This window comes from Psammomys obesus, unplaced genomic scaffold, assembly GCF_907164565.1.
Source record: "Psammomys obesus unplaced genomic scaffold, mPsaObe1.curated_primary_1811, whole genome shotgun sequence".
Classification (NCBI taxonomy): Eukaryota; Metazoa; Chordata; class Mammalia; order Rodentia; family Muridae; genus Psammomys; species Psammomys obesus.
Genome location: NW_026596095.1, coordinates 12,135,014 through 12,160,698, shown reverse-complemented (window position 1 = coordinate 12,160,698; position 25,685 = coordinate 12,135,014).

Here is a 25,685-nt window from a genome sequence, read left to right as displayed (position 1 = left end):
ATTATTAATTATTAAGCTAAAGAATATAACTTCAGACAATAAATACATAGAATAAGCAGGTGAAAATATTCACCAGTGAAGAATGACTCACTGTTACATAAAAAGAGACGTTCTTAATATTATTTGAATAATATTTATTTAAATGTAAAAGTGGTATTATTTGACATTTGTAAAATATATTTTAGTGAGGACATATGCAATAAGCACGGGTGTCTTTTTATATGTATGTTCTATGAAATGTTATTAGTTACTTAATTTTTTTCTACCCATAAAACATATTCAGATGACTAGGAGGTTGCCTTGACTTTTATCAATTAAGAGGCTGATTCATAGTAAAACTGCTTATTCCAAGTTAAGAACTAGAAATTATGCCAACAAAACAAAATAAGTGCCCTATATATTTATTTTAAAATAAATATTAAAGAGTAACCCTTAATAGCCTAATAAACATCCCACTGTTTTCTTTTAAGATTTGCCTTCGGGAAGAAATAAGACAGAATGTGCTTTCCCAGCAAAAATATACTCACATGCTCTTTTATGCAGATGCTGGCACAGATGGAAAGGAAGATTTATGGTGTGCTCTGGCCAAGCAGCTCAGACATTACTGTCTGGTAGATGAGTAAGCATCCATAACAAACAAGTCACCAGCCCTGTATTTCAGTGTAGCCGATAATGGAAAACCATCTGTCTGCTGCAGTGGTTTGCCAAGACTGTACCCCAGCATACTATTCCATTTCACAGTGTTTAACAGTGAAATGACAGTGTTTCTTACAAGAGGGCATTATTTGTCTGCTGAGTTTGAAATAAATGTTGACACAGATACCTTAGCAAGACCAGTTAAATAAATGATAAATGTTGTGCATAATGCTGGGAAAAAATGATGCTTTCCTTGGTCTAAATGTAAATAAGGTCAATATAGACAGATCTTATCACAATTCAGCTTTATTTCCAGAGCAGCTTTTTAAAATAAAAGTTGTTTATTTAATTAAGTGTGTTGGATGTGTATTCATGCCATTGTGTGTGGGAACACATTGTCTCTGTGCATACAAAGATGAAAGAAAGTGGCAAATGTCTCATAGCTGGAGCTACAGGCATTTCTAGGATGCCTCAGCTTATTATGTGGCTGCTGGGATAGGAGTCCTAATTCTCATGAGTGTGTAACAAGTATTTTTAACTACTGATCTACCTCATCAGCCTCTTTCCAGAGTGGTATTAAGTTCATAGAGAGGTGCTACAAGTAGAAAGAATTCACATACATTTTCTATCACTCTTGCCTTAAAATTCACTGTTCCTCACTTCTTGTATGGCCATGGTATGTATGTTATACCGACCCACATTTGACATGTTAATATACTTGCCTTCCTTAGCTTATTCACTCTAGTCTTACAAATATCTACGAATCTCACAAAAGGCATCTCATATAACTTCTACTTTCTGTATCATATAACACGCCATCACTACAGCTTCTCAGAAGGTACTAATGCATTTCCTACCACTTCTCTGAATATTCTCTAGAATCCCTTTCTTCCTTAACCCCCAGAAACCCTTGATAAACTGATGTATTTACTTTCTCCAAAGCTAGGCATTTTTCCAGAATAGCACATATGAAGTGTTTTAATTATTTCTCCATTGCAATGATAAAACACCATAAATAAGGCAACTTATAGAAGAAAATTATTCATTCAAAAGAAACATAAGAAAATGTGTTTCCAAAGGGTGGTTTCCTAATATTCTGGGAAGCATGGGAAAAGACGGCCTGATCAGCCTCCTGATAGATTATATCTTCATCTGCAATCTGAAAGTAGGGTGAGACTCTAAACACTGACAGCCCAAATCTAAGATTGCTTCCTCCAGCAAGCATGCACCACCTCCCCAACCAGTCTCACCTGCTAATTCAAATATCTAATCACATGGAAGATAAATCATAGAAGAATGTTATGGTTTTTTTTTTTTTTTGATAAGAGGAGTTGGAGAGCTGAAGCATAGTTCAAATCACAGAAACCATAAATGACAACAGTGAAAAAAACAACAAAATCCTTTATCTCATTTCTGAAAATTGTTAAAAACCCCTATCTTAGAATCCAACCCCAAACTCAAGGTGCTTATTTCCCAGAGTCTTTAGATAGCTCACTATGCCCCTCCTACATATAGAACACACCCTTACTAGTCTGAGTCTTTTAGAAGACAAAACACAATGCACTCTTTTCTTCCTTTTCTTAAACTTTATTTCTGTTGGTACAAGAAAATGAATTTAGAAAACAGCTAGACCTGGTTTATGACCTCACCAGCCATGGCTGCTTGTCTAGGTGTGGGCATGAATTTCCTCCTAGAAAAGAACCATTGAGTCCAATTAGATGGGAGTTGGTTAACCCCAAGATATACGTGCCTCTATTGAACCTTTAAGGATATCTTAATATCCTGGTCATTGCTGAGGTTTAAAAGCTGTATAGCTAGGTAGGATTAGTGATTGCTTTTCTCCTAGAAAACCTTGCATAATCAACTTTGGATAATCAGGAGATCTATTCTTCAAGAATGAAGCTTCCATGACAGTTGCATACTGATTCTTTGAAGCACCATGGTGAAGATAACTTCAACATTAAGTTCTTCAATTTCTGAAAAGCAACCAAAAGCAACAGCAATGGCTTCTTATTTATTTATTTATTTATTTATTTATTTATTTATTTATTTATTTTGGATCACCGCTCCTGAGTTCCCTTTGTATGCTGAGTAGATATGTGTGTTATGTTTCCACCAAGAAAGAACTGTTATACAATAAATGCTTTCCTGTCTGCTATGAAGTTAACTAGTTAGTGTTTATTTTAAAATTTCTTCATCTGTTTTGAAAGGAAATTTTATTTCCAGTAGTTTACTTTTAGAGCTTCGGATATATTTAATCTTGTTTTGTTTTAGTTTTATGTTTGTTGTTTGGCTTTTACGGTAGCTAACTAGTGATCCAATATTCTTCTGATGTATTTCCTTTATAAAATTGTTTTGTTACCTATTTGAGAACTTCATAGGATGTGTTTTGACCACATTTTCTCCCTCCCACAATTTTCCCCTTCCCCAGATTCAAACCCCATTCTCTACCTACTCAACATTGTGTCCTCTTTGTGTTTTGTGGTCCACTTATGAGACACTCTCATTTAAAGAAAACTGATTCATCCTCTTTTAGAAGCATTAATTGTCAGTACCTTCTCCAATAGAATTAAGAATGCTTGCTCCACCCCTTCACCATGCTCGGAGTTGGTCTGGCTTCAGCTTGCATAGGACTTGTACATACTGTTAAAACTGCCATGGGTTCATATATTCAACTTCACTGCTATGTACAGAAAACCCTTTACCTGTGTTATTCAGGCTCTGGCTGTTACAGTCTTTCTGTCACTCTTCCAAAATCATCCCAGATTCTTGAAAGGTCCTACTTAGGACTGCGTGTTGTCTAGTCTTTTATTCTCTGAACATTGATCAGTTGTGACTGCTTGTGCCCTTTATGACAATAAGCTTCTCTAATGAGAGTTAAGAGATGTATTCATGCATATGCAAAATAATTAAAAATTACTAGGAACCAGTTTAATATGCTAACAGTTCAGAAGAACAATAGTAGTATGTTCTCCTGTGACCTTACCAGAAACAATTTCTTGGTGGAATAATGGTACCAGGTATGGGTTTTATCATTTGAAGAGAGTCTTATATCGAATCAGAAAGTGATTGATTACTTCCTTAATGTTCATGTCATTAGTCCACCAGTGAACATATCTTGCAAGGCCAATCATCATTAGAGCTCACAACTGAGTGACCATTAGATCATAATTTTCCTCTGGTACCACAATTAGAACCTTTGATCCCTGTGAAAGCTAGACAGGAGGGATGCAGCTTCCGGATTAGTGCCAGCCTGATTTTGCCATGAACCAAATATGTGGAGTCTTAATCAAAAGGGTCTTCTCATCAAGTTACAGAGAATAAATAACACCATTGGCAGTAGCCTATGATACTCATGAGGCCTAGGTGCTTTCACAGTCAAGCATTTGCAAAAGAGTTGACACATTCCTATATCAGGGCTTTTTATTTGTTTTTTCTTTGGTCTTTAGCAGGGGAATTTTCAACCATTTTAGAAAACTCTCTCTCTATCTCCTTCCCCTCTTTCCTTCCTCTCTCTGTCTCTCTACCTTTCTCTCTTTCTCTCTCTGTGTACGTGTGTGTGTGTGTGTGTGTGTGTGTGTGTGCGCGCGCGCGCTTTAGAAAACTGTTACAGTAGTGTGTTACCATATGACTGTATCTTAAATCTGTTGCCATAGCAGCTGCTTTGCTAACTTTCACACTTAGGCCTAAATTGGCTTTCTGTATTCCAATCATCCCTGAGTATATGTGTGGTTGCTTATCCCATCTTGAAAGGTAACTCAGAAATCTTTGTTTCTGCTTCCTTGTTATCTTTGATTTTAGGGGCTGAGGTGCTGTGAAGATATAGAGCTACTGTAGTGGCTTATTGTCTCATTCTTGTGCGGGTGTCAGTGTTGTGTTTTGTGAGATATAGGAGTGACATGATTTTAAATATTGCCTCCTCCTATTCTTTGTATTTATTTATTTTACACGAGTGAGGTAGATGAGTTATTACTTATATTAATGATAGAAGTTTAAGATGGGAGTTTATTTATTTGACAGATACAATCATTTTATGGTTTTCCTGATGTTGTCCTTTGCTTGCTGTCACTTGATAGTGTCTTCCAGATCTTCTGGCTTCTATATTTGTCAAGTAATACAGGCCAGTTCAGTAATATAGTTCTTTGAACAGAGAACCCATTATACATTCCTGAATGTCAGTAGATTTTTTCTAATACATTAGGAAACTAATCAACACGATTATATTGCTGTTCAACAAATCTACCTATTGTGCTCCTATTCACTTGTTATATTGTGTTCATATATATCTAATCTTAGCCAATAACCACTGCTCTGCTTTGATCTTGAAAATGAAAAGTTAATGTGTCATACAAAAAGCAATGGCTCTTAATTTTTTACTCCCCTTAAATGTATATGCCAGATGGGTGTCAATGCAAATAAACATTAGAAACTATGTGAAGCAAGTTAAAGCTTCCATCAACCTTGGTTTCTGGAGGACTTAATGAAACATTACAGCTCTATGTAGACATAAACACCCATCAAGTTATTTATAGCAGCAAGATGATAATATGTATAAATTACAAAGTAGTTTTCTGTTTCATGACTATCATAAAAAGGAAATTCACATTACATAAAAAATAACTACTTTAAAATGAATTTCTCACAGAATATGCCCAACTCCAATGTTATGCAGACTAATGGGGAAGAAAGGGGATCAAAAGTTTGAACTGGCTGTGAACACTGTTTCATTTCAGAATCTATCATCCATCTATGAGAAGAGGGCACAAAGGGGTCTTCATTTTTTTCCCAGAACATTCATCAATTATATTTCACTTCATATGCAAATGGTTTATATATTTTTATAATAAAAGTTTAATCATCAGTGTGAGTGCCTGATTTTTGTGTGTTTCTGATGAGTTACCACAGCGGAGGGGACCACAACATTTATAGGCAATATATTTGGTAGTAGTTCATGCTTATTGAGACATCCACTCCAAACTCCCGACCAGCACACGAATGTAGGCTGCTGTGGGAGTAATTTTTATTTTACCTGTGGATTCTGAATTCACACAGTATGTGATTGGTGTGTGTATTATTTTGCAGAGCTATATTCAAAAATTTAATAATTGTAAAATTAAAATATTGAAATGGGAGACAATGGGTTAAGTTGTTAACCAAAATGAAGAGGAATTGATAAAGACACAGGAAAACTTACATTCATCTAGCCTAGTTAAAAAGAATTAAAGCTAAGATTGGCCATCTTACCACGGGTCCTCCTTCTTGTTTAGCTTTAGGTGTATAGATTTTAGTATGTTTATCCTATCTTATAGGTCTAGTATCCACTTATAAGGGAGTATACACTGTGTGTGTCTTTCTGCAGAAGGATACCTCACTCAGGATGATCTTTTCTAGATCCCAACATTTGCCTCCAAATTTCATGATTTCCTTGTTTTTAATTGTTGAGTAATATTTTATTGTGTAAAAGTACCACAAATTCTGTTCCACTCCTCCTTTGAGCAACATCTGGCTGTTACCAATAAAGCTGCTCTGACCAGGGTTGAACAAATGTCCTTGTTGTGTACTTGAGCTTCTTTTGGGTATATGCCTAGGAGTGGTATAGCTGGATCTTGAGAAAGCGCTATTCCTTTTTGTCTGAGGAAGCACCAGATTGATTTCCAAAGTGGTTGTACAAGTTTACATTCCCACCAGCAGTGGAGGAGGGTTCCCCTTTCTGCACAACCTCTCCAGCATGTGTTGTCACTTCAGTTTTTATCTTAGCCATTCTGATGAATGTTTCTTTTTATTTTTTTATTAGTTACATTTTATTAACTCTGTATCCCAGCTGTATCCCACTCCCTCATTCCCTCCCAAACTCTCCCTCTCACCCTCATCTTCTCCCTGACCCTTTCCAAGTCCACTGATTGGGGAGGACCTCCTCCCCTTTCATCTGACCCTGTTTTATCAGGTATCTTCAGGACTGGCTGCAAAGTCCTCCTCTGTGGCCTAGCAGGACTGCTCCTCCCTTGGAGGGTGGGGAGGTCAAAGAGCCTGCCATTGAGTTCCTGTCAGAAATAGATCCTGTTCCCCTTACTATGGGAAACCAATTGGTTACTGAGCTACCATGGGCTACATCCCAGCAGAGGTTCTAGGTTATATCCATACAGGGTCCTTGGTGGAGTGTCAGTCTCAGAAAGGACCCCTGTGCCCAGATATATTTGGTTCTTGTGGAGCTCCTATCCTTTCCACATCATACAAACTCCCCCTTCTTTCATATAATGCATCTGGACCAGTGTCCCATTCTAAAGAATGTAAGGTGAAATCTTAGGGTCGTTTTGATTTGCATCTCCCTGATGGCTAAGGAAGATGAACATTTCTTTAAGTGTTTCTCTGCCATTCTATATTCTTCTACAGAGAATTCTCTGTTTAGCACTGTACCCCATTTTTTAATTGGATTGCCTGATTTGTTGCTTTTTAACTTCTTTAGTTCTTTATATATGCTGGATATTAGAGGACCTGGGGTAAGATGATCAATCTTACAAAGACAAATGGATGGACATTGGAAGTAGGAGAAAACAAGAAACAGGACAAGAGCCTACCATAGAGGGCCTCTGAAAGACTCTGCCTAGCAGTATATCAAAGCAGATGGTGAGACACATAACCAAACCTTGGGCAGAGTGCAGGGAATCATATGAAAGAAGGGGGAGTTAGAAAGAGCTGGAGAGGATAGGGGCTCTACAAAGACTAAATATATCTGGGCACAGGGGTCTTTTCTGAAACTAATTCTCCAGCCAAGAACCATGTACAGATATAACCTAGAACCCCTGCTCAGATGTAGCCCATGGCAGTCCAGTCTCCAAGTGGGTGACCTAGTAAGGGGAACAGGGATTGTCTCTGACATGAACTCAGTAGCTGGCTCTTTGACCTCCCCCAACCCCAGAGGAAGGAGCAGCCTTGCTAGGCCCCAGAGGAGGACATTGCAGCCAGTCCTGATGAGACCTGATAAACTTGGGTCAGATGGAAGGGAAGGAGGATCTCCCCTATCAGTGGACTTAGAAATGGGCAGGGTGGGAATGAATGAGGGAGTGTGGGAATGCGAGGGAATGAGGGAAGGGGCTACAACTGGGATATAAAGTAAATAAACTGTAATAATATAAAAAATAAAAATATAATTAAAAGATGAACATCATAAAACTGAAAAAAAAAAGAATGAACGCAGGTTTTAAGAGACATACACTATAAAATTAGATAATTCCAGCCATAGATACAATGAGGCACTAAACATAATCTTTAGTGCTAGATGTTAGTATAACTCAGTAGCAATTGCTAGTTAAGGACCTCCAAAACAACCTAGGCTGTTGCCAAACCTCTTGGTTGCCTACCAGAATTAAACTATGTTTGACTCTTTTCTGTTTTATTTGTTTATTTATTTATTTGTTCATTTATTTAATTTCTTTACAGCCTGATCTCAGCCCCCTCCCTCTCCCCTCTCAGTTCTACCCTCATGCCACTGTCCCTTCCCCATCCCCCCCTCTCCTTTATAGAGAAGGGGAAACCCCCAAGATGTACCAACCAACCCTAGCACCTCAAGTCACAGCAGAGCTAAGCAATCATCTCCCACCGGGGCCTGACAAGGCAACCCTGCTAGGGGAAAGGGAGCCAAGAGAGTCAAAGAAAGTCCCTACTTCCATTCTTAGGGGACCCATATCATGTCCATACTGCATATCTGCACCAGATGTGTAGGGGGTCTAGGTCCAGCTCATGCATGCTTTCTCATCTGTGGTTCAGTCTCTTTTAGCCCCCATGGACCCAGGGTAGTTGTGGACTTTTTGTGGTGTTCTTGACCCTTCTGCCTCCCTCAATCCTTCCCCCCCCCCACTCTTCCACAGAACTCCCTGATCAGCCTATTTTTTGGCTGTGGGTGTCTGCATCTCTTTCTATCAGCTGCTGGATGCAGCCTCTCAGAAGACTGCTATTCTAGATTAGTGTCTGCAAGCAGAGAAGAGCATCCTTGATAGTGACAAACTTTGGATTTCTCCTGTGGGGTGGTGAGACAGCCATTCGATTGCCATTCCCACAGTCTCTGCATCATCTTTATTCCTAAACTTTTTGTAGGCAAGACAAATTTTGTGTGGAAGATTTTATGGGTAGGTTAGTGTCTCCATCCCTCCACTAGAAGTCTTACCTGGCTACGGGAGGTGGAATCTTGAGGCTGCTTAACCCTCCCAGCAAGAAGTCTCATCTGGGATTCCCCTCATAGACTCCCTGCAGCTTTCCCTGTCCCAGAGGTGGCCCCCACCGATTTCTCTTCCCTTTCTTCATCCTCCCACCCACACCCCATCCTTACCTCATATACATCTGATCCTCAACCCCATTACTCTCCCTATCCCCTCTCCAAATCAGTCCCCCCACCTCTATCTACTTTAGATGTAGATGTCTATTTTATTTCCTCTTCTGAGTGAGATTCAAGAACCCTTCCTTGGCTTTTGGGGTATGTAAATTGCAGCATGGTTATCTTGGACTTTATGGCTAATATCCACTTATAAGTGAGCACATACCATGTGTGTCTTTCTGGGTCTGACTTACCTCGCTCAGGATGATATTACCCAGTCCCATCCATTTACCTGCAAATTACATGATATCTTTGTTTTTAATAGGTGAGTAGTATTCCATTGGGTAAATGGAGGACATTTTCTTTATCCATTCTTCAGTTGAGGTACATCCAGTGCTTTTTCCAATTTCTGGATATTACAAATAAAGCTGCTATGAACTTAGTTGAACAAGCACCCTTCTGGCATGGAGGAACATCTTTGGGGTATATGGCAGGAATGGTATAGCTGGGTCTAGAGGTATGGCTATTCCCAGTTTTCCGAGAAAAAAATTGATTTCCAAACTTGTACAAGTTTGCAATGAAGGAGGGTTCCCCTTTCTCCTCATTCTCTCCAGCATGTGCTGTCACTTGAGTTTTTGATCTTAGCCATTCTGATGGGTGTAAGATGGACTCTCAGAGTTGTTTTGATTTGCATTTCCCTGATGACTAAGGATGTTGAACATTTCTTCAAGTGTGTCTTGGCCATTAAAGAATCCTCTGTCAAGAATTAGCAAGGACTGTGTCTGGCATGCATACCATTGCATGTTCTTTGATCACTTCCCCTTGGTGATGCAGCCTTGCCAGGCTACATAGGAAGAGGATCCAGGCAGTCCATATTAGGCTTGATAAGCTAGGGGCAGATGGTAAGAGAGAAAAACTCCCCCTTTCAGTGTACTAGAGTAAGGGGATAGGAGATAAGAGGGAGGGAGGGTGGGACTGGGAGAAGTTAGGAGAGGTGGTTACAATTGGAATATAAAATGAATAAGTTGTAAAGAATAAAATAATAATAAGTAAAGTAAAGAAAAAAAAAGAATCATCTGTTTATCTCTGTACTCCAATTTTCTCCTAATTCAGTTGTTTGATTTGTTGCTATCTAGTTTCTTGAGTTCTTCATGTATTTTGGTTATTAGCCCTCTATAAGATATAGGATTGCTAAAGATCTCTTATCATTGTATGCTGTCATTTTGTCTTATTGAAGGCGTTCTTTGCCTTACTGAAGATTTTCAGTTTCGGGAGGTCTCATTTATTAATTGTTGATATTTTTTTGCCTGAGTTGTGGCTGTACTATTCAAAACTTCTCTGCTGTGCTGATGAGTTCAATGCTATTCCCCAATTTCTCTTCTAATAGATTTAGTGTATCTGGTTTTATGTTGAGGTTTTTGATCCACTTGGACTTGAAGTTTTTGCAGAGTGATAAATATGGATCTATTTGCATTCTTCTGCATGCAGACCTCCCTTAGACCAGTTCCATTTGTTGAAGATGCTGTCTTTTTTCCATTGTATGGTTTTGGCTTCTTTGCCAAAAATAAAGTGTCCATAGGTGTGAGGGTTTATTTTTTGATCTTTCATTCAATTCCACTGATCAGCATGGTCTGTTTTAATGCCAATATTATGTGGTTTTTATTATTAACGCTCTATAGTACAACTTGAAATCATGGATAGTGATACCTCCAGAAGTTCCTTTATTGTACAGGACTGTTTTTCGTGTCCGGTTTTGTTTTGTTTTGTTTTTCCATATGAAGTTGATAATTGCTATTTACAGGTCTAAAAGAATTGTGTTGGAATTTTTATGGGAATTGTGTTGCTTGTCTAATTTCTTTATAGTGTATACACAGGAGGGCTACTGATTTTTTTTTAGATAATTTTGCATCTAGCCACTTTGTTGAAGGTGTTTATCAGCTATTGAGTTCTCTGGTACAATTTTGGGGTTTACTTATATATAGTATCATATCATCTGTGAATGGCGATACTTAGACTTCCTCCTTTCCAATTTGTATCCCCTTGATCTCCTATAGTTGTCTTATTGCTCTAGTTAGAACTTCAAGTACTATATTGAAGAGATGTGAAGAGAGTGGGCAACCTTCTGTTGTCCCTGATTTTAGTGGAATTGCTTGAAGTTTCTCTCCATTTAATTTGAGGTTGGCTATTGGCCTCCTGTATATTGCCTTTACTTTGTTTAAATATGCATGTTTTAGCTCTCATATCTCCAATGCTTTTAACATGAAGAGATGCTAGATTTTTTTCAAAGACTTTTCAGCATGTAATGAGATGAAAATGTGGTTTATTTCTTTCTTGTTTTTTTATATGATGAATTACATTGATTAATATTTGTATATTGAACCATCCCTGCATCCCTGGGATGAAGCCTTCTTGATCATGGTGGCTGATATCCTCGATGTTTTCTTGGATTTGATTTGTGAGTATTTTAATGAATATTTTTGCTTCAATGTTCATGAGTGAAATTTGTCTGAAATTTTCCTTCTTTGTTGAGTGTGTAGTTTAGGTACCAGGCTGACTGTGGCCTCATAGAATGAGTTTGTCATTGTTCCTTCCATGTCTTGTTTAAATTTTATATTAGTTTATTTACTTTACATCCCGAAGGTGCCCCCTCCCTCTCCTCCTCCCAGTCACTTTCAGCCTTCCTCTTTTCCCCGTTTGGCAACCCCCCAATAAAGCAGAGACACCCCCCGCATATTAACCTTCTCCAGCACATCAAGTCTGCACATCAAGCACATCAGGACTGCTCTTATCTTCATCCCCTGAGGCCAGGCAAGGCAGCCCTGCCAGGGGAAAGTGCTCCAAAAGCAGGCAATAGAGTCCATGTTAGAAACATCCCTCCCTCCACTTGCCAGGTAACCCATATGAACTTATAAGCTACATGTGTGCAAAGGGCCTAGATCCAGATCATGCATGCTCCTTAGTTGATATCTCAATCTCTGAAAGCCCCCATGAGACTGGGTTAGTTGTCTGTGTTGGTCTTCTTGTGATGTTCCTGACTCCTCCAGGTCCTTCCATCTTTCTCCCAACATTTCCCTAAGACCTGCAGAATTCTGCCTCATGCTTGACTGCAAGTCACAGCATTTGTCTCCTCTGTTGTTGGTTGTAGCCTCCCACATGACAGTAAAGTTAGGCTCCTATCTACAAGCAGATTATCATTATTAGTGTCAGGGGCTGGTTCTCTACCGTGGGGTGGTTCTCTGGTTGGGCCAATTATTGTTTGGACTTTCCCTCCATCTTTGTTTCCTCATTATGTCCACACTTCTTGTAGGCAGGGTAATTTTGGAACAAAGATTTTATGGGTGGGTTGTTGATAAACTCCTTCCACTAGTCCTGCCTGGCTAGGAGGTCGTCACTTCAGTCCACCCCTCTCCCCCATTAGGAGTCTGAGCTAGAGTCACAGCCATATTCTCTCAGGAGCCTACCTTATAGGAGGCCTCCAGCTTCACCAAGAGATGTCCCTCCCCAGTTTTTCTTCTTGCTCCCAGCCCTCTCACTTCCCACCCCATTCTCCCCACATCTGATTGCCACCCTGTTTCCCTCCCCATTCCATCTCCAGCTCAGCTCCTTCTCTTTATCCACTTCTGCTGTCTATTCTATTTTCTTTTCTGGGTGACATTCTGGCACCCTCCTTGGCCCTCCTTGTTTTTTAGCTTCTTTGGGTCTGTGGATTATGGTATGTTTACTCTATATTAAAGGTCTAATATCCACTTAGAAGTGAGAACATGTGTACTCACTTAGAAGAAAGACCATGTGTGTCTTCCTGGGTCTGGGTTACCTCACTTAGGATGATCTTTTCTGTCTCTATCCATTTGCCTGCAAATTTCATGATTTCTTCATTTTTAATGGCTGAGTACTATTCCATTGAGTAAATGTACCACATTTTCTGTATCCATTCTTTGGTTGAGAGACATCTAGGTTCTTTTTAGTTTGGCTATTACAAATAAAGCTGCTATGAACACGGTTGAACAAATGTCCTTGTGGTATGGTGGAGCATCTTTTGGGTATATGCCCAGGAGTAGTATAGCTGGATCTTGGGGTAGAAGTATTTTCAATTTTCTGAGAAAGCAGCACATTGTTTTCAAGAGGGGTTGTACAAGTTTGCATACAACACATGCTGCAGAGGATGTGGAGAAAGGGGAACACTCCTCCATTGCTGGTGGCAATGCAAACTTGTTCCTTCAGTTTCTATTTTGTGGAATATGTTGAGGAATATTGGTGTTAGCTCTTCTTTAAAAGTTTGGTACAATTCTGTGCTAAAATAATTTTGTTGCTATTACATAATTCTCAAAAAAAATAGAAAACATTTATTTTTACTACAGATTGTATTCATCAGACAGAGAAGACAGGGCAGGGAGCATCTTAAATACCATGAAGTTGGCCTGGAAGCTTGAGATTCTGCTTTGCTCCCAAGTCCTCCCTCTGGAGCCCACTGGTATATGATGACCTACTTCCCCCAAGCTATTCATTACCTCAGTGATGATTGTCACATGTTAATCACACCTGATATTTCAGCCCAGCTAAATATTTCAGCCCATGTATTGTCCCTGTAAAGGATGGATATGAAGTACAGGTTTCACTTTGTGTTTTATGGTCTTTCATTAACCACAACTGATGTTTTAGCTCTTGTTGACCAGAAACAATAAATTCGCAATTCAAAATACAATATGAATTTGAACTTCTCTACTGTCACTTTTTTCCTACCAAAACTGCACAAGCCAGGCCTCAGTCCTCTGTGTTTCTCTCAACACTCTTTCTTTCTAAGCCCCCATCAAACAACCTTGAATACTAATAGCTTTTCCAAAACAAAGGTCCAAATAATTGTACGATCCTCCCGAAAACATGGTTAGTTCTTCCATAGCAACAGCACTTTCTCTGGCACCACTCTTTGTCTGACTTAGTTTTCTATTGTTTTAACAAATATGCTGACAAAAAGAAATTTGCCAAGAAAGGCTTATTTAACTCACATTTTGCAGTTCATCTTTAGGTGAAGCCAAAACAGAAACACAATCAGGGCACTCAAAGGCAGGAACTGAAGCACATCATATAACTTAGCAGAACAGGGTCTAATCTTTTCCTTTTCACTTCATTAATATAAAATTGAAAAGATAAATGAGTTTTTATAGATAAAACTTTAGAAAACATGTTTTATGAATAAATAACAAAATTTTAAAAAAAACAAGGAATAAATTATTAGGGTAAAGATTCATTTGTCTGCTCTCATTGTAAGATCTTTTTAAAAAATAATTTTTGTTTCAAATGAAAGTTCAGCTATAATAACATGGAGAGTAAACAAAACTTGTCTTGTCTTGTCCAAATAATGATTCTTCTGCAAACTGTGCGTTCAAATTGTGAGCTAGCAGTCTCACGTTATTTATGTAACACGCCAATAAATAAATGCAAAAGATTACTGACTCACAAGTCCTGTCTTCCTCAGACTATCTGCATAGATGTCAATGTCTCTGAGACCCTTGGCTCTTCCGTTTCGCCCTCCCTACCTTTTGAACTAAAATAGAAAATAATGTCTCATTCATTAAGTTATCTTAAATGTTATTCACTTTTATTTCTCTATGTATAATATAAAAAAGTACACACAATGTTCCCTTTCAATCTCTGTGAGCATATTTAAGAAATATGAAGAAAGTAAATAACTTGCATTAAAATACTGAGTATAATAGAATAAAAGATGATGTTTCTCTAACGGCTGAAAGAATGATAGCTGTTATTTATAAATAAGTCATGCCAAAGGGAACAATATTCTATGCTAAAATGGCAGGTAAAATATCTTTGAAAAGTAGGCCTGCCATGTTCTAATCTGTTTCTTTGTCATACTGGCTCAGAATGTGTGACAAATAAAAAGCATTTGGCTTCACTAGATCTTTCCTAGATGAACCTAGACTTTCTTTTCTGCTTTGAAAAATGTCCATATACCCTAACATGAAGGGAATCAATACTTTAAGATTGCCCATTTTTAAAGTGGAAGAGGTTTGCAAAGTAACACAGAAGTAAATCATAAAGCAATAAATACATAATGGCTATTCATTATAGTAAGAATTTAAAGTATAAAGCATTAACCTTACAATATCCATAAGAGTGTATTGATCCTTCAAATTAAATGTCTACCGTGCATCAAGGGAGCCATAAATAAAGTGTTGTTAAAGTTTTAAAATATTAGTTTTCTTTTAGTTATATTGATTAGTTGTCACTACATAGAGCTCAACCCAAGTTAGCAACCTAATATTGTATTTTAGTTCATTTTTTAAATTTACCTTTGTGTTAATTTGAAGAATTGCAATTACTGTGCACAGAAAAATGCCTTCTAAAATAATAGCAATTTATTTTGTCTCTTAATGATGATTTACATAGCACATGTATTATGCCTATTTTCTAATGTGTAATATTAGCATTTAGTCTATTAAAATTATCCCACACAAAACACATTTTTATGATTGGATATTATGAAGCATTAAGTATTTATCATGCTTACTATGAGTAATTCAACTGAAAGGCCCCATTGGTAATAGTTGGGTAGATTGTGAGCCTATTCCTGAAGATCAGTGTCATCTGTTATTTTGATTTATTATAGAGAGAGAATGATTTTTCAACCTCTGACTGAAGAGCACTTTCAGCTAAAATTATAATTTCTGTCCTAATGTGGCCACTTAAGCCTTGGACTCATTCTCCTTTGGTTTTGCAAAAAAACAGTCTGGTGTTTTAATTGCCCTTGGTTTTCTATCATAGAAATAATTGTGTTGTGTTTTGCTAGATTTCTGACAGGCTTCTAGAAAAGATGTGCTGCCTATTAATCTCCTAAGCTAAAATGGAAATTTGATAGTTTAAGACAATGAAGAAAACTTGATAATAAGCCAAATACCAGATTTTGTAGTTATGGGAACAAGAGATACAAGGTACAATCCATACAACCATAGAGGTTAGGTATATAGTAAGGGACTGGGCTTGTGGGCGAAAAGGTTGGGGTTGGATCTCCCTAAGAAGTGGAAATAAAATAGATAGGGTAGGGTTGGGGGAGGGCTAGAACAAGAGGATCAAATGGGGGACAGGGGAAACTGTGAGGCAAGGGGGGAGTATGAGGGACAGTTGAATAAAAAGTGCTTTTAATAGGTTATGTGGATACAGTGCTTCCTAAAGTATATAAATAATATGAAAGTGATCTTAATGGAATTACCAAATAATGGAAGAGATGGAACCCGTGCTAGAACTTTCTTATCTTCAAATGAAAACTGAACTTCCTGAAATTGGTTACATCTAATCAAGTTGCTGGGTAAAGGAGGTCCTTGGGAATTTAAAAATAAGCCATGCTTTGCCAAGGCTATTTGTAGCTCTCCACAAGCTGATGGTAATGCACTATTGTTGAGGAAAATATCTAACACAACTCACTGAACACAGAGAAGGCAAGCTGGTGTCTCCCTAGAACCTTGATACCAGACTAGTATCAGTGGTATTGCATGACACTCTGCACGCTACCAAAAAAGAAAAGTAATACCAAAACAACAACAAACATTTCCATCTACAAGGGGGTCTGTTCTCCAATATGTGTTAGTGTGGAAGTGGCACAAAGCTCGTGGGAGTAATCATTCAATACCAGATTGAGTGTTTATGGACCACTCCAGAAATGGAACCCATCCATTACAGAGCTCGGATAGCCATGCATCTGAGAAAACATACACCAACAAACTAAGGGAAACCAAATACTACCGCTATGCTACAGGAACAGAGCAAAAAAATTACTCCTAAGAATATTCTGTCAAACTCATACATCAATGTCTTTCCCAGCCATCATCAGAGACACTTACTTACGTAGCAGCTAGAAACAAAACCAGCTGGACAAAATGAGAAATTCTGAAATGTTCAGTCCCACATGAGATGTCTCCATCAAATCTATCCCCTCAGGGCTCAGGGAGCTCTACAGAAGAGAAACCCAAAGATCATAAGAGCAGAGAAGATGGAGGAAACTAAGGAAACAGAGTTCTAAACATAGCAGGACTGTAACATGTTCTATGACTAAAGCAGTGTGCACAGGGCTTGCACAGATCTGGGACATATGGAGTCCCAGTGCTAAGAGGTAGCTTCTCTGATGGTGGCTGAGAAAAGCACTGATCTATGAGTATAGTAAAATGTTATTAGGAGTCATTAGGTTGCTATTTAACTGTAGCAGAGCATAATATTCCTAGGTCCCTGGCTTATCTAGTCTCAGTTTCTTATAAACATTTCTTAATTATGTATATTAATCAGGAGAAACTATCTTGCATTTCTCCATTGAACCTAAAATGTTCATAAGAATCTGATTAAATATAGGTGGACAGTATGTTAGTGGTGGATAAAGAGGGGAGGTACAAGGCTACTTCCATGACAGAGAGAAAGTTGGACTTTACAAGCTAGAAAAAGACAGGAAAGAATTGTTTCCCCGATGGAAACTTCATTATGACATAGAGTAATGAGAAGATATATTAAACTCTCTTCTGAAACAGTGAGGATTTTAACTGTTATAATTCTTAAAATATATATATTGTGATTTGTTACAGCCAAAATAGTTGGGAAACTCTTTCAATATCAACACCTTGAACTTACATTTCCTATATTAATCAAACGAAAGGGGTACAGAGAAAGAGGGAAGGCTGTAACACTGTACCTTACTTAGCACATTTTTCCTTAGTGGAAACAAACAGCAATGGGCATGCACCATAGTCAGTTATCACATTTCCTGTACCAATAAATATATATTTTCAATGAATTTCTGCTATCTTCTTAGGCTGGAGCCTGACATAATTGTCATCACAGAAGCTTCATTCAGCACCTAATAGGAATAGGTGCAGAGACCCACAGTCAAACATTCGGCAGAGCTCAAGGAAATGCTGAAGAGGAAGAGAGGATTGGAGGAGCCAGAGGGCTTGGGGAAATGAAGAGTAGCTGGTCTACACAATGAACTCACTGAAGTGACAATAAGGTCACCTGTATGGGTCTGAGCCAGGTCCACGGCATATATGATGTGGTTATACAGTTGTGTGCTCTTGTTGATTTCCTAACAGTGGGAATAGGGGCTGTCTATGAATCCTTTGAGTGCTTTCGGAACCCTTTTCTTCTTACTAGTTGTCTTATCCTGCCTTAATATGAAATACTGTGCTTAGTATTTTTCCCATCTTTATTTATTTATGCATTTATTTATTTAGCTATTTATTTATCTTTTTATTTATTTCTTTCAATTTATTCACTTTGTATTCCACCTGTAGCCTCTTTCATCTTCTCCCAGTCCCTCCCACCCTCCCTCTTCTCCCCCTATGCCCCTTCTCTAGTACACAGATATGGGAGGACCTTCTCCCCATTAGTCTGACCCTATCCTATCAAGTCTCATTACGGCTGGCTGCATCATCTTCCTCTGTAGCCTGGCAAGGCTGCACACACACATCAATTTCCAGGGGGAGCTGAACAAAGAGCCTGCCATTGAGTTAGTGTCAGAAATAGCCTCTGTCCCCCTTACGAGGGAACCCACTAGGAAACTGAGCACGGAGTCTAGGTCCTCTCCATTCGTGGTCCTTGGTTGAAGTTCAGTCTCTGCAGGCTCTCAGGTGCAGGTATTTTGGCTTTGTTGTTCTCCTGCGGAGTTCCTGTCCCATCCAAATTGTTCTAGCTCCCTTTTCTTCCATAAGGTTTCCTGTATTCTGCCCAAAGTTTGGTTATTAGTCTCAGTATCTTCTTCCATACCCTGATGGGTGGAGTCCTTCAGAGGCTCCCTGTGGAAGACTTCTGTACTCTTTCTTGTCTTCTCCTACTTTCAATATCTATCCTGTTTGTTCTTCTGAATGAGGATTAAGAATCTTCCCTAGGTTGAGAGTGGGGTGTTGAAGTCTCCCACTATTAATGTGTGGGGATCTATATGTGGTTTAAATTTTATCAATGTGTCCTTTACAAATGTGGGTACTCTTGTATTTGGGGCATAGATGTTCAGGATTGTGATGTCTTCCTGGTGGAATTTTCACTTGATGAGTATGAAGTGTCCTTCCTCATCTCTTTTTATTAATTTTGGTTGAAAGTCTATTTTATCAGATATTAGAATGGCTACTCCTGCTTGTTTCTTGGGTCCATTTGCTTGGAAAGTCGTCTTCCAACCTTTTACCCTCAGGTAATGTCTATCTTTGTGTCTTAGGTGTGTTTCTTGTATGCAACAGATTGCTGGGTTTTGTTTACGTATCCATTCTGTTAATCTGTGTCTTTTTACTGGAGAGTTGAGTCCATTGATGTTGAGAGAGATTAATGACCAGTGGCTGTTAGATCCTTTGATTTTGATGTTGGCTGTGTTCATAAGGTTGTGTGCTTGGTTGCTTTTTGTTTTGCTGTAATTAAACAAAGAAACAATACCTCTGACAGAGGTCATGAATCAAATGGACCTCACAGACATTTACAGAACTTTACATGCAAACACAAAAGAATTTACCTTCTTCTCAGCACCTCATGGAACCTTCTCCAAAATAGACCATATAGTTGGTCACAAAGCAAGCCTCAACAGATACAAGAAGACTGAAATAATCCCTTGTATCCTGTCTGATCACCATGGAATAAAGCTGGACTTCAACAACAACAGAAATAGCAAAAAGCCTACACACACATGGAAACTGAACAACTTGTTACTAAATGACAGCTGGGTCAGGGAAGAAATAAAGAAAGAAATTAAAGCCTTTCTAGAACTCAATGAAAATGAAGACACAACATACCCTAACTTGTGGGACACAATGAAAGCAATGCTAAGAGGAAAGTTCATAGCACTAAGTGCCTTCAAGAAGAAATTCGAGACAGCTCATTCAAGCAACTTAATGGCCCACTTAAAAACCCTAGAAAAAGAAGAAGCAGACACACCAAAAAGGAGTAGACGGCTGGAAATAATCAAACTCAGGGCTGAAATCAATCAATTAGAAACAAATAAAACAATTCAAAGAATCAATGAAACCAAGAGCTGGTTCTTTGAGAAAATCAACAAGATCGATAAACCCTTAGCCAAGCTAACTAAAAGGCAGAGAGACACCACCCAAATCAACAAAATCAGAAATGAAAAGGGGGACATAACTACAGACACTGAGGAAATCCAAACAATCATTAGGACTTACTTCAAAAGTCTATATGCCACAAAATTTGAAAACCTAAATGAAATGGACAATTTTCTTGATCGATTTGACTTACCAAAGCTGAATCAGGACCAGGTAAATCAATTAAATAGTCCTATATCCCCCAAAGAAATAGAAGCAGTCATCAAAAGTCTCCCATCCAAAAAAAGCCCAGGACCAGATGGCTTCAGTGCAGAATTCTACCAGACCTTCAAAGAAGAGCTAACTCCAATTCTCTTCAAACTATTCCACAAAATAGAAACAGAAGGAACATTACCAAACTCATTCTATGAAGCCACAATCACCTTGGTACCTAAACCTCACAAAGACTCAACAAAGAAAGAGAATTTCAGGCCAATCTCCCTTATGAACATTGATGCAAAAATACTTAACAAAATACTTGCAAACCGAATCCAAGAACACATCAAAGATATTATCCACTATGACCAAGTAGGCTTCGTCCCAGGTATGCAGGGGTGGTTCAATATACGGAAATCCATCAATGTGATCCACCATATTAACAAACTGAAAGAAAAAAACCACATGATAATCTCCCTAGATGCTGAAAAAGCATTTGACAAAATCCAACATCCATTCATGTTTAAAGTACTGGAGAGATCAGGGATACAAGGCACAAATCTAAACATAGTAAAGGCGATTTACAGCAAGCTCATAGCTAACATCAAACTGAACGGGAAGAAACTTAAAGCAATCCCACTGAAATCAGGGACAAGACAAGGCTGCCCACTCTCTCCATATCTCTTCAACATAGTGCTGGAAGTCCTTGCTAGAGCAATAAGACAGTTGAAGGAGATCAAGGGGATACAGATGGGAAAGGAAGAAGTCAAATTATCACTATTTGCAGATGATATGATAGTATACACGAGTGACCCCAAAAACTCTACCAGGGAACTCCTACAGCTGATAAACACCTTCAGCAAAGTGGCCGGATACAAAATTAACTCCAAAAAATCAGTAGCACTCCTGTATACAAAAGACAAAAGGGCTGAGAAAGAAATTAGAGAAACAACACCATTCACAATAGCGACAAATGACATAAAGTACCTTGGTGTAACCCTAACCAAGCAAGTCAAAGACTTGTATGAAAAAAATTTCAAGTCTCTGAAGAAAGAATTAGAGGAAGATATGAGAAGATGGAAAGATCTCCCATGCTCATGGCTTGGCAGGATTAACATAGTAAAAATGGCCATCTTACCAAAAGCAATATAGACATTTAATGCAATTCCCATCAAATTGCCAACACAATTCTTTACAGACCTGGAAAGAAAAATTCTCAACTTTGTATGGAATAACAAGAAACCGAGAATTGCTAAAACAATCCTCTACAATGAAAGATCTTCTGGAGGTATCTCCATCCCTGATCTCAAGCTGTACTATAGAGCAACAGTTATAAAAACTGCATGGTACTGGCATAGAAACAGAATGGTGGATCAATGGAATCGAACAGAAGACCCAGAAATAAACCCACACACTTACGGACACCTGATTTTTGACAAAGATGCCAAAACCATACAATGGAAAAAAGATAGCATCTTCAACAAATGGTGCTGGTCCAACTGGATGTCTACATGTAGAAAAATGAAAATAGATCCATACTTATCACCCTGCACAAAACTGAAGTCCAAGGGGATCAAAGACCTCAACATAAAACCAGACACATTAAATCGGCTAGAAAAAAAAGTGGGGAATACCCTAGAACTCATTGGTACAGGAGAAAACTTCCTGAACAGAACACCAACAGCACAGGCTCTGAGAGCAACAATCAATAAATGGGACCTCATGAAATTGAAAAGCTTCTGTAAAGCAAAGGACACCTTCATCAAAACAAAGCGACTGCCTACAGATTGGGAAAGAATCATCACCAACCCTTTATCTGACAGAGGACTCATATCCAATATATATAAAGAACTAAACAAGCTGAAAAGCAATAAACCAAGTAATCCACTTAAAAAATGGGGAACAGAGCTAAAGAGAGAATTCGCTGTAGAGGAATATCGAATGGCAGAGAAGCATTTAAAAAATGCTCAACCTCATTAGCCATTAGGGAAATGCAAATCAAAACAACCCTGAGATTTCACCTTACACCCATCAGAATGGCCAAGATGAAAAACTCAAGGGACAACACATGCTGGAGAGGTTGTGGAGAAAGCGGAACCCTTCTCCACTGCTGGTGGGAATGTAAACTGGTACAACCACTCTGGAAATCAATCTGGCGCTTTCTCAGACAACTAGGAATAGCGCTTCCTCAAGATCCAGCCATACCACTCCTAGGCATATACCCAAAAGAGGCACAAGTACACAACAAGGACATTTGCTCAACCATGTTTGTAGCAGCTTTATTTGTAATAGCCAGAAGCTGGAAACCACCCAAATGCCCCTCAACTGAAGAATGGATGCAGAAACTGTGGTACATCTATACAATGGAGTATTACTCAGCAATGAAAAATAAGGAAATCATGAAATTTGCAGGTAAATGGTGGGACCTGGAAAGGATCATCCTGAGTGTGTTGTCCCAGAAGCAAAAGACACACATGGTATATACTCACTCATATAAACAAACAATATAGAATAAACCCACTAAAATCTGTACATCTAAACAAACTAAGCAAAAGAGAGGACCCTAACTAAAATGTTCAATCCCCATCCTGAAAGGCAAAGAGGATGGACATCAGAAGAAAAAGAAAATAGGAAACAACCTCGGAACCTGCTACAAAGGGCCTCTGAAAGCCGGAAGAAAACAGGAAACAACCTTGAAACCTGCCACAGAGGGTTTCTGAAAGCTTCTGCAGTATAGACTGTCAAAGCAGATGCTGAGCCTGATGGCCAACTGATGGACAGAGTGAATGGAATTCTATGTAAGAAGTGGGAAATAGTAAGAGCTGGAGGGGACGGGAACTCCACAAGGAGAGCAACAGAACAAGATAATTTGAACACAGGGAACTTCCCAGAGACCCATACTCCAACCAAGGACTATTCGTGGAGATGACCTGGAACCCCTGCACAGGTATAGCCCATGGCAGTTCAGTGTCCAAGTGGGTTACATAATAATGTGAAGAGGGACTGCCTCTGACATAATCTGATTGGCCTGCTAGTTGATCACTTCCCCCTGAGGGGGGAGCAGCCTTATCAGGCCACAGTAGAGGACAATGCAGCCACTTTTGATGAGAACTGATAGACTAAGATCAGAAAGAAGAGGAGAACCTCCCCTATCAGTGGACTTGGGGAGTGGCATGCATGCAGAAAGGGGAGGGAGGGTGGGATCGGGAGGGGAGGAGGGAGGGGCTTATGGGGGGATACAAAATGAATAAAGTGTAATTAATAAAAAAAAAAAAAGAATCTTCCCTAGGGTCTTTTTTGTTGTTTAGCTTTTTTAGGACTATAAATTGTAGTATGTTTATCCTTTGTCATATGGCTAATATCCACTTTTAAGTGAGTATATGCCATATGTTTCTTTCTACTTCTGGGACACCTCACTCAGGATGATCTTTTCTAGTTCCCACCATTTGCCTGAAAATTTCAGGATTTCCTTGTTTTTAATTGCTGAGTAGTATTCTATTGTGTAAATGAACCACAATTTCTGCATCCATTCTTCAGTTGAGGGATATCTAGGTTGTTTCCAGAATCTGACTATTATGAATAATGCTGCTATAAACATAGTTAAGCAAATGTCCTTGTTGTATGGTTTATCATCTTTCAGATACATGCTGAAGAGTAGTAAAGCTAGATCTTGAGGAATTACTATTCTTAATTTTCTGAGAAAAGACCAGATTGATTTCCACAGTGGTTGTACAAGTTTACATCCCCATCAGCAATGGAGAAGGGTTCCCCTTTCTCCACAACCTCTTTAGCATGGGCCAACACTTGAGTATTTCATCTTAGCCATTCTGATGGGTGTGAGGTGTAATCTCAAGGTTGTATTGACTTGCATTGCCCTGATGACTAAGGACATTAAGCATTCCTTTAACTATTTTTCTTCCATTCAACATTCCTCTGTTGAAAATTCACTGTTTATCTCTGTACCCATTTTTTTTAATTGGATTACTTGGTTTGTTGGTGTTTAATTTCTTAAGTTCTTTATATATTCTGGATATTAGCCCTCTGTCAGATTTAGGATTGGTGAAGATTTGTCCCAGTCTGCAGGGTGTTGTTTTGTTCTGATGACAGTGTCCTTTGCTTTACAGAAGCTTTTCAGTTTCATGAGGTCCCATTTATTGATTGTTGATTTTTAGAGCCTGGGCTGTTGTTGTTCTGTTCAGGAAGTTGTCTCCTGTGCCAATGAGGTCAAGGTTCTTCCTCACTTTTTCTTCTAACAGGTTTAGAGTGTCTGATTTTACATTGAGGTCTTTGATCCACTTAGAATTTACTTTTGTGCAGGGTGATAAATATGGGTCTATTTACATTTTTCTATATGTAAATAACCAGTTAGATCAGCACCGTTTATTAAAGATTCCATCCTTTTTTCCCATTGTACAGTTGTCATTATCAAATACTAAGTTTCCTTAGGTGTATGGGTTTATTTCTGGGTCATCGATTCAAGTCCATTGACCCACCAGTTTCTATGCCAGTACCATGCTTTTTTTATTATTGTTGCTCTATATTACAGCTTGAGATCAGGGATGGAGATACCCCCAGAAGATTTTTCGTTGTAGAGTATTGTTTTAGCAATTCTGGATTTTTGCTTTTTCATATGAAATTGAGAAATTGTTCTTTCAAGATCTGTAAAAAATTGTTGGTATTCTCATGTGAATTGCATTAAATTTGTAGATCACTTATGGAAGGATAGCCATTTTCACTATCCATGAGCTGGTGAGATCTTTCCATTTTCTGATTTTCCATTTTCTACCCAACAGTGGAAACATGCTGAGACTCACAGCCAAACATTGGACAAAGCACAGGGAATCTTCAGGAAGAATGGGGTAAGAACAGAATGGTCCAGAGAAGACTGGAGCCCAGCAAGAAGACCAAAAGGGCTGACTAACCTGGGCCCAGGAGGGCTCACAGAGCACCAACCAAGGACCATGTGTGGACTCCACCTCGGCCCCTTACACATAAGTAGATGTTGGGTAGCTTGGTCAATATGCGTGTTCCTTAGGGGAGTGGGGGCTGTCTCTAACATGGTTTCTGTTTCCTGCTTTTCAATTACTTCTCCCTGGGGGTTGTTGGGAGGCTGCCTTGCTAGGCCACAGGATAAGATTTGCTAAATCCTGATGCATCTTGATGGACAAGACTGAGTTAGTAGAGGGATGTTTCCCTTATCTGGGAAGTGGGGGAGGGGGTTAGGGGAAGTGGGAGGGAGGATGGGAATGAAAGGAGAGGAGGGATGGCCTAGGATTGGGATGTAAAGTGATACAAATTAATTAACCAGGTTTGTTCTGGAACAAAATTACCCAGAAAAAAAAAAGTTTTGGGACAGTAATGTGCAAAATAACATGTCTGCAAATGTAGTACACATTTCCAGCTTCTTAATAATATTAGAAGTTCCTGTGTATAAGTTGTATGTATATATGCATGTGGTGTGGTTTGGTGTGTGTGTGTGTGTGTGTGTGTGTGTGTGTGTGTGTGTGTGTGTG